Source organism: Harpia harpyja, chromosome Z (genome assembly GCF_026419915.1).
Source record: "Harpia harpyja isolate bHarHar1 chromosome Z, bHarHar1 primary haplotype, whole genome shotgun sequence".
Classification (NCBI taxonomy): domain Eukaryota; kingdom Metazoa; phylum Chordata; class Aves; order Accipitriformes; family Accipitridae; genus Harpia; species Harpia harpyja.
The window spans coordinates 116635976-116643727 of record NC_068969.1 but is presented as its reverse complement, the minus strand read 5'-3'; the positions used below and the strand labels follow the sequence as shown (position 1 = coordinate 116643727).

Genomic DNA, 7752 nt, shown 5'->3' with positions numbered 1-7752 from the left:
CTCTAATAACATTTCAAGTAGAAGCTGGGGAGCCTGTATTGCCATTCCACCACTGGAGTACCAGCAGTGTTGATTCATGTTTTGCATCTCTAAAAGAATGAATGATGTGGAGTAAGCTGTGATGACATTGCAAATCACAGAGCTAGTCCAAAATGACAGACCTAATCTCCAGCTCTTTGTGTTGATATGATATGGATATTGTGCTCAGGCAAGCAGCACATGAGGCTTACTGAGTGGGAGGAGAGAAACAGCATAAGATGTTCTTCAAATAAGAAAAATCGCAGTGCCAGTTATCAGGAGGAGGGCAAGCAAGACTGTACAGGTTCCCTAGAAAGCACTGCAGGCGTGGTGAGAGAGGGAAGGGACTTCATTTCTCTCTCAATCAAAGGTTGAGAAGAAAAGTAGCTGCTGTGAAAACATTACACAGAGGGCCTTGCAGACAAGGTCACTTTTGCTTTCCTACTGCAAAGCCAGAGAAAAGAGAAAGGAGTTCCAGCTCTCTTGCCGCCTCTACCCTCCAACTCGCCTGCACAAATATTCCCTCAGCTAGAAGCTAGTTCTCAGCAAAGACCTTTTGAAAAATAAGCCATAATTATCTGCAGCTCTGCTGATTTCACTGTGAGTCTGCCATAAAATATTGTGGGTGTGAAATTACTGTGATTTACTGAGTCTTGGACAGCAGGAGAATATTGGCTTTGGGAGCCATTCTGTTGCTGCTGGATTCTGGCTGTGTTTATGGATGACTGAGGTTGCTTGTTTTGCAATGGTGGCAGAACACTGTCCCTTGTTAGTGTTAATGCTTAGTGGTCTTATAGATGCCTGGTCTGTGCCAGATGTTTTGGATCTGGCCCACTACATCAGTCATTCCAATTCATTTATCTGCTCCTTTCAGACAAAGGATGGGGCCCAAGCTTATGCTATGGGGCAGCCCAGCCCGCACCTTTCCCTTTCCACCCTTTTCACAAAGAACCTGCAGCCTTTCTCTTTCTATACAGCTAAAAGCTCACCACATGAACCATGTTCATGTTCCCCCAAACACAGTAGATATGCATTTGGTCTTGTGATAGGAGTGCACACGGGATCAGATGACGAGAGCTGCTTGTTTGCTGTGGCTAGATTTGTGCCATGTACATGGCAGGACGGTCTGTCACAGCTGCAGTTTGGTGATGTGACAGGTCCATATCAAGGCATATAACAGGGATGGACTTGTCATCAGCACCCAGCAGAAAGCCTTCATGCCACACACTGAAAGGCTGGTACTGCTGCTACAGAAATGTGTTTGAATGAGCTTCCTGTGTAATGTAGGAAACATCAGAAGGGAGGAATATTTATATCCATCCATTCATGCTTTATCTGGTAGCCAAGATTAAGATTTATTGTTCCTGAAAGCAAAACTGGACCAGGGAAGAGGAGGCCAGTGGGGTGCAATATATACTGGAAGGATGATGTCAGGGAAGTGGGACAGCAGTGGACAAGCATCTGGCACGAGTCTCTCAAAATAAACTTTATGTTCCTCAGAACGATGTTAAAGGGATCAGGAGCACAGGTGGTGTTCTCCTCTATCCTCCCAGCTGGAGAAGGGGGTTCAAGAAAAAGGAGACAAATTGAACAGGTGAATGAGTGGCTGCGTAGCTGGTGCCTTGCTCAAGGTCTCAGCTTCCCATACCACTTGCTTTGTCCCTGCGCTTGCATGTCCACTGTTGCACTCCCACCTCTCCTCAACCTCCTCTCCCACTGCCCCTGCTCCTTCCCCTTCCCTGCCACTGTGCCTGATGTTTATTTGGGACAGCAGGGTTGGAAGAGGAAAAAAAGCAACAAAAAGTCTTTCTTCTTCCTGTAGGTAGTAAGCTTTATCTTCTTCCTTTTGCAAGAGCTGTTCTGCACTAATTTATCAGGAGGCTACTGGATTACTCTCCATTCAGTCACCTTTTATTGCTCTATCAGATACTTGCACGGAGTGGGACAGTGCAGGTTTTCAGAACAGATGGTCACTTAAGAAAATTGTGAATGCAAAGAGTGATTAGGATACGTATAAGGTTTAGGAAACCTATTCTGGGTTCCTCTGTGAAGACCTGTTGTGTTGTTATAATTTGAAGTGCTGAGAATTCTTTTAAAAATATCTAGACTGGAACTCAATTTTAATATACAACATTGTAGTTCTTCCATTAATTTTCAGCAGTACGCATTGCTAATGACTGTTCCATAGCAATAACTCATGGTAGAAAACAAGGTTTAGGGAATAAAATTAAGTAACTCATTGAAGATATTCTGTTGGGAAACACTGTGTAATAAAATTGGTTGCAAATGGAAACACAGTATAATCTATAAATGATAAATTTCACATATTCATCTATGCTTTCTTCCAGCAGCACTGTACACATCACAGCCATAGGAAGCTTCCTATTCATTATGCTTGCCTGGTTACTTAGCACTAGAAGTCAGAAGAAAGGTGGAGTTCGGAACATGCTGATGAATATTAAGGTTAGCACTCTCATTGCAAATCAGAGTGCAACATTCTGTGAGCCTAAATCTTGGATTATTCAATGGGATTTAGGCTTCTCAGTGCAGTGTTGGTGCCTGGCTTTCATTAAGACCTGTGAAAGTTCCTACAGATGATTCCTATTCTTTACAATAGTTTTCAGAAGAATTTCTGTGAGGAAATTGTGACCATTCCCAAAACAGTAGGTTTAGAATATAAAACAGTGGACTTGAGCATGGTGCTCAAATCATACATACAGTTGTGGCATGGAAGGGAACAAAGCTGAAAGCATTTGAAACCTGAATAAATGGTGTTTCAAGTTAGAGGTAATAGCTTTTTATCAGATTTTTGGAAAGTGTTCTGTTTGAAAAATGTCACGAGCATCTCAGTCAATTAATGTTCCAAACCTATGTTTTAATTTGGTGCCAAAATAAGAGCCAGAGTTTCACTACACCAGCTAATTGGCTTCAGTATTCTATTGTCCTAGTCAATTCAACAGGAAAAAGAAAAATCCAAGCTGGCCTTGTTTTTCAGAGGTAATCACAACCCCATTGATTCCAATGAAATCCACATTCCTAATGATGACATTATAATGATGATTCCTTAAGATGACTTGTGTGCTTTACAATGGGAATCTGGCAGTGCATGTAGCAGAGTATGTATTTCCCACATATTATGGTGCTTTTGCTTGTAAAAGAAAGAGCAGAATCATCCTGACATACATGTTAAAAGGTTATTTATTCCTCAGTACGGTGGGAAGACGTATTGCTACAGTTCACATACTTTTCTGAATTGATGTCTTGTCTACCAGTAGCTATTTAGTGTGATAATGGCGTTTGATAGACTGGACACAAACACCATTGTCACACTCCACAGCTCTGGTAGTAGTAGATCATTAGTCCATGGAAGAAGTAATATACATACATTGCAGACTTCAGCATGGGGGCTTCAAAGATCTGCAAAACACAGAGAAAAGACCATGTTTATGCATATTTATATGTGGTATATCAGGATTCTCACCAAGGAAATGGGAGACAGGATTCTGAATTTCTTTGAGGTGAATATTTTGTCTCAGCTAGCTGTAGTAATCTAAAGATAAGTAGCTTTAAGTGTGCTTTTACAGGCAAAGGAGATGGACAGGCACCTTGAGAAAGTAATCAGTCCTGTCCTAAGAGACAAATTTATGAAGGGAGGGATGAATCATTCTCTTCAAGGACACGTGTCTTTCTTTTATTGATGGAGACAGCTCAGAATAAGCGCCTGACTTTTATAGAGCTATGTTAGATCTGCGGAATCACGACGCTAAAGATGATGCTTGTTTTCCATATACTTGTTTTTAACCAGCATTTGAGAACTAGCCCACTTACAAGACAGCAAGTTGGTCTGTACTCCTAGTGCCACTTCACCTGTTTTATTCAATGCAAGTTCTTCTGTGACAGGTCAACACCTATGCAATAGTGAATTAAGCAGTGTAACTAACATACATACGACTGTGGTGTTTCATTTCTTCCCAGGACTGGTTTTTTGGTTTAATAGGGCAGAGTGTGTTTCTGTGTTTGTTTAGCCTGCAAGTCTAATAACATTTCTGCACATCCTCAGGGAGTATAAAAAATCCTGTAAAAGATCCTCTTAATCAGGAGTGGACTAAGAGCACACAAACAGTAACTGAGGGTCACATGATGAAAAGTGATTTGTAAAGCCATGGAAATTCAGTTATGTGTCATCATCACATCTGAATACTACAGAGAAGCAGAGAAGACAGAGAAAGAGGAGCACAAGACGGGAGGAGATTAGAAACTAGAGCTTGGGTGAATAGTAGTAGCTTTTGAATCTTATTCTTCCATGTATCTGCTTTTTCCTCTGTCTATATAAAGTCTGTCAACTATTAGTAACTAACTGATAACTGTAATGAGTCTGCTAGCGTAAAGAAAGGGAAAAAAAAAAAAAAGAAAAAAGAAGAGACAGACCACCAGAGTGTAATTCCTTTATTTCCCTGGAACTGGTAAAAATCTTTCAAGGATAGGAGAGTACATTAAACATTAATGTTACATTTTGCATGAATTTGGGTAGATTCTGTATGTGCTGAGTACCAAAATGGTTTTTGTAGCTACTGAAAACTTGAACTTTCTGACTCAAAAAAGAGTTCTGTATGGACTGGTTAGAAGAACCATGGGAGGGAATGGAGTTGTCTTTTTGTGCCAAGAGATGAGGACGGAACGTCTTGCTGTAATGCTTTTAAACTATCAGTCTCATTTTTTTTTAAGCTCAGTAAATGCATTCCCATTTTTACATATTCGGGAGCATTTGCTATGCATATATAATAAAACTAGACTCTCCAGTAGTCTTCTGGATCTGATTGCATTTTAGCAAAAGACTGTTAAGCAAGTTAAAGCATTCAAAAGGCAGGGTCTCAGATCCTCTGAGAACTCTTCCCATGGGCTTAGCCTTCCTGTCAGTCTCATTTTTTATCTTCCCTAATTCACTGCCCTGGTGATGTGTCACTCCCACACATTAATAGCCTTAACACCTCTGCTTTATTCTGTCTGCTGTCAGCACTCCCATCAGGCATTCCAGCTGAGAAACGAGAGAAGAAGGCACAAATCTCTGTCATCAGCTGTTTGTAAAATTTAAACATTTGAGGTATGTACGCTGAACGTGGTACAGCTGTGGAGGAAAATCACTTTTCTGTGCTTGTTGAGACCAAGTGGTCGCCATTTTAAATATCAGCTGTTATAAGTAGGAGAGGTGGTCTCTAGCTCGAATCAGGGCATGCTGCAGTTTGTGACAAGTGCAGCTCTGCGTGCCCCAAAATAAGAGATTGTGTATGGGCAACTACCACTAGGTCAGCTGAAGCACTGGAGCTTGTGGGGAGTAGAACATGGTTCTCTGAAGGAAATGATGCAGAAAAGAATCTGCTCTCCACATGAGATGCAGGTTGAGGGCTACTGCAGAAACAGCAGCTTTGGTTTCAGGCAGTGGAAGGAGCTGTAACGGGAAATGTTTAAGGATAAGGGCATAGGGCTCCCAAACACTGATGTTTATATGCAGATCATCAGGTAGGGAAATTTAGCTTACTCTATTCTACAGCATCAAAGGTTGAAGTGCCAGCAGAGAGGAGACACTAATGCACACAAACAAGCTGGCTGCCTACATATACTGAATACGCCTGAACCACCAGCATACTCTGCGCAGTGTAACAAGTATTTCCTCTCCAATCTTTACCTTTTGATGTCTTTACCTTTTGAACTTTGTGTCTTTTCTGGATCTTTTTCTTAAACGTAATCTAGTTCAACCAGTGTTGATCAGTCAATGCAGACTCATTAGGGCTCTGGACCAGTTTAACTGATTTGCAAGTACATCTATCAAACCTCAGTGAAAGCATGAACTGGCAGTATGAGCTGAGTTCTGAGTGGCCCTTGGCTGGTAAATAGAGAGAAATGAACCTTCACTGGCTGCTTACCAGGTCAGACTGTTTTGTTTTTCAAACGTAATTATTACAACTGCTCTGTCATTCCCATCCTCGTCAAGGACGCAAGCCTATAAATGCTTGGACAGGGCTGAAATGTTTCAAAGTGCTTTTCATCTTTCACTGATTTTGTCTGTGTTTTAAGTCTGTACATGCTGCAGTGGGAAAGAGTTGTGCATTTGAACGCATACACGGAACTGTCAGGCAGATTTGTCTAGTCAGGAGCTTGCAGCTTGCAGTTGTAGACCTGAGGTGCACAAGGCTATTTTTAATAAATGTGCGCCTGCTGTAACTGGTGATAATGAGAAACAAATGCCAAAGGAACTTAAGTACTGTACATTGCTTTCTAATTCATCACAATATTAGTGTTTTTTCCCCTTACCTTTCCTCATACACATTTTACTCAGCTTTCTCTCTGCAGCACAGAAGAAAGGTCAGGGAAGATCCCACTCTAATTAAGCTCTCTGAGGAAAAGTCTGACAATCACTGGCAGATAAAGTGCAAAGAGCAGTAGAGCCCTGGCAGTAGTGCCTCTAGACTTTACTGTGAAATGTATATGACAGTAGATAGCCAGGCAAATGATGCAGCTGCAAGCAGGCAATTTTATAGTTCCACAACTATATGGAAGCTTCCAGCAATCCAACAGGAATATTTCCAAGACAAAAGGTAATGAAAGAAAGAGAAATGGCCACTAGTTTTTAGTACTGCAATGGAGAAACCCCCCCGAAACAATGGGAAAGTTACAGATCAGTACAGGGAGAAAACAAAGTATAACATCAGAGAAAAAAAAAAAAAATCCACTTTTTGCTTCTCTTCTGCTAGGTATTTGTATAAAGAATATTATTGGAATGTTCCAGTTGAGAAGAACATTGTGAAGAACAAGAGGGTTTTTCAAGAATTATCCTGATGGATGACAGAACTTGTCCTTTTTGTATATCTGGACATCCGGACTTGGAAGCATTCCTGTAACCCTGGTGGAGTCTAACCACACTTACTGTCAGCTTCCCTTCCACCCCCCGCCTTTTTTTTTTTAAACAATAAACATTTAGGGTGGCTTGCCCACTGACACTAATAAAAGCCTAATCTCTTTAGAAGTGTAGGCAGAGATCACTATGTGCAAGACATTAAATCCGGTTAAATTACACAGACAGGCCACAGGCATTTGCGGATATTTTGGTATGCTGAAGTGCTTAATATTCAAAATTCACCTGCACTATTTATTTTTGTTAATACATTTTAGCATTTCCTTTTCCTCACATGAATCAAGCACAGGAAGACACTTACCATCTGACACAACTGCCAAACGATCCTCTGGTGTGTCGTTAGGGCTTGTCAGAACTGAGATTCTCTTGCATGACATTTTGCTGAATATCACTGTATTCGGATCTTTGGAGGTCTTGGTTTTCTTTTATGGTTCCCAGCAGTGATCAGCTGTTGAAAGCCTCTGTTTCCAGTGGACACCTTTCCCTCGCCCTTTATGGGATCCTGAGGTTTTAAAGTAAACAATTCATTCTCGTTCTGATAAGTCATATTAAAATATTGATCTGGGGGAGGGATATGGCCCTCACTGCACAGAGCCAGAGTCACCTTTAGTCAAACAGACTAAGGAATGGAAAAAAAGCTCTGAAATCTCAATTTTCTCTGTCCCTCAGAGAGAGCATATGTGGGTAGGGAAAAATGCAAAATACAGGTTTTTTTCAGCTGCCTGTTTTGCTTAACCCTGAGATGAAGAGTGTTTACTCTGTCTTCATATTAATTGCTTACTTCTTCCAGCGAGACTGATTTCATCAATTCCTCAGATCACAGT

General features: G+C 41.1%; 1 long non-coding RNA gene across 1 annotated transcript; it reads right to left on the bottom strand.

Moving 5' to 3' along the window:
* Positions 1–3198: 3198 nt before the first annotated feature.
* Positions 3199–7419, bottom strand: LOC128137609 (uncharacterized). Its single transcript, XR_008233753.1, has 2 exons — positions 7230–7419; positions 3199–3435 (listed from the first exon to the last, which is right to left on the bottom strand). It is a non-coding gene; the product is annotated as an uncharacterized LOC128137609 (long non-coding RNA).
* Positions 7420–7752: the final 333 nt, after the last annotated feature.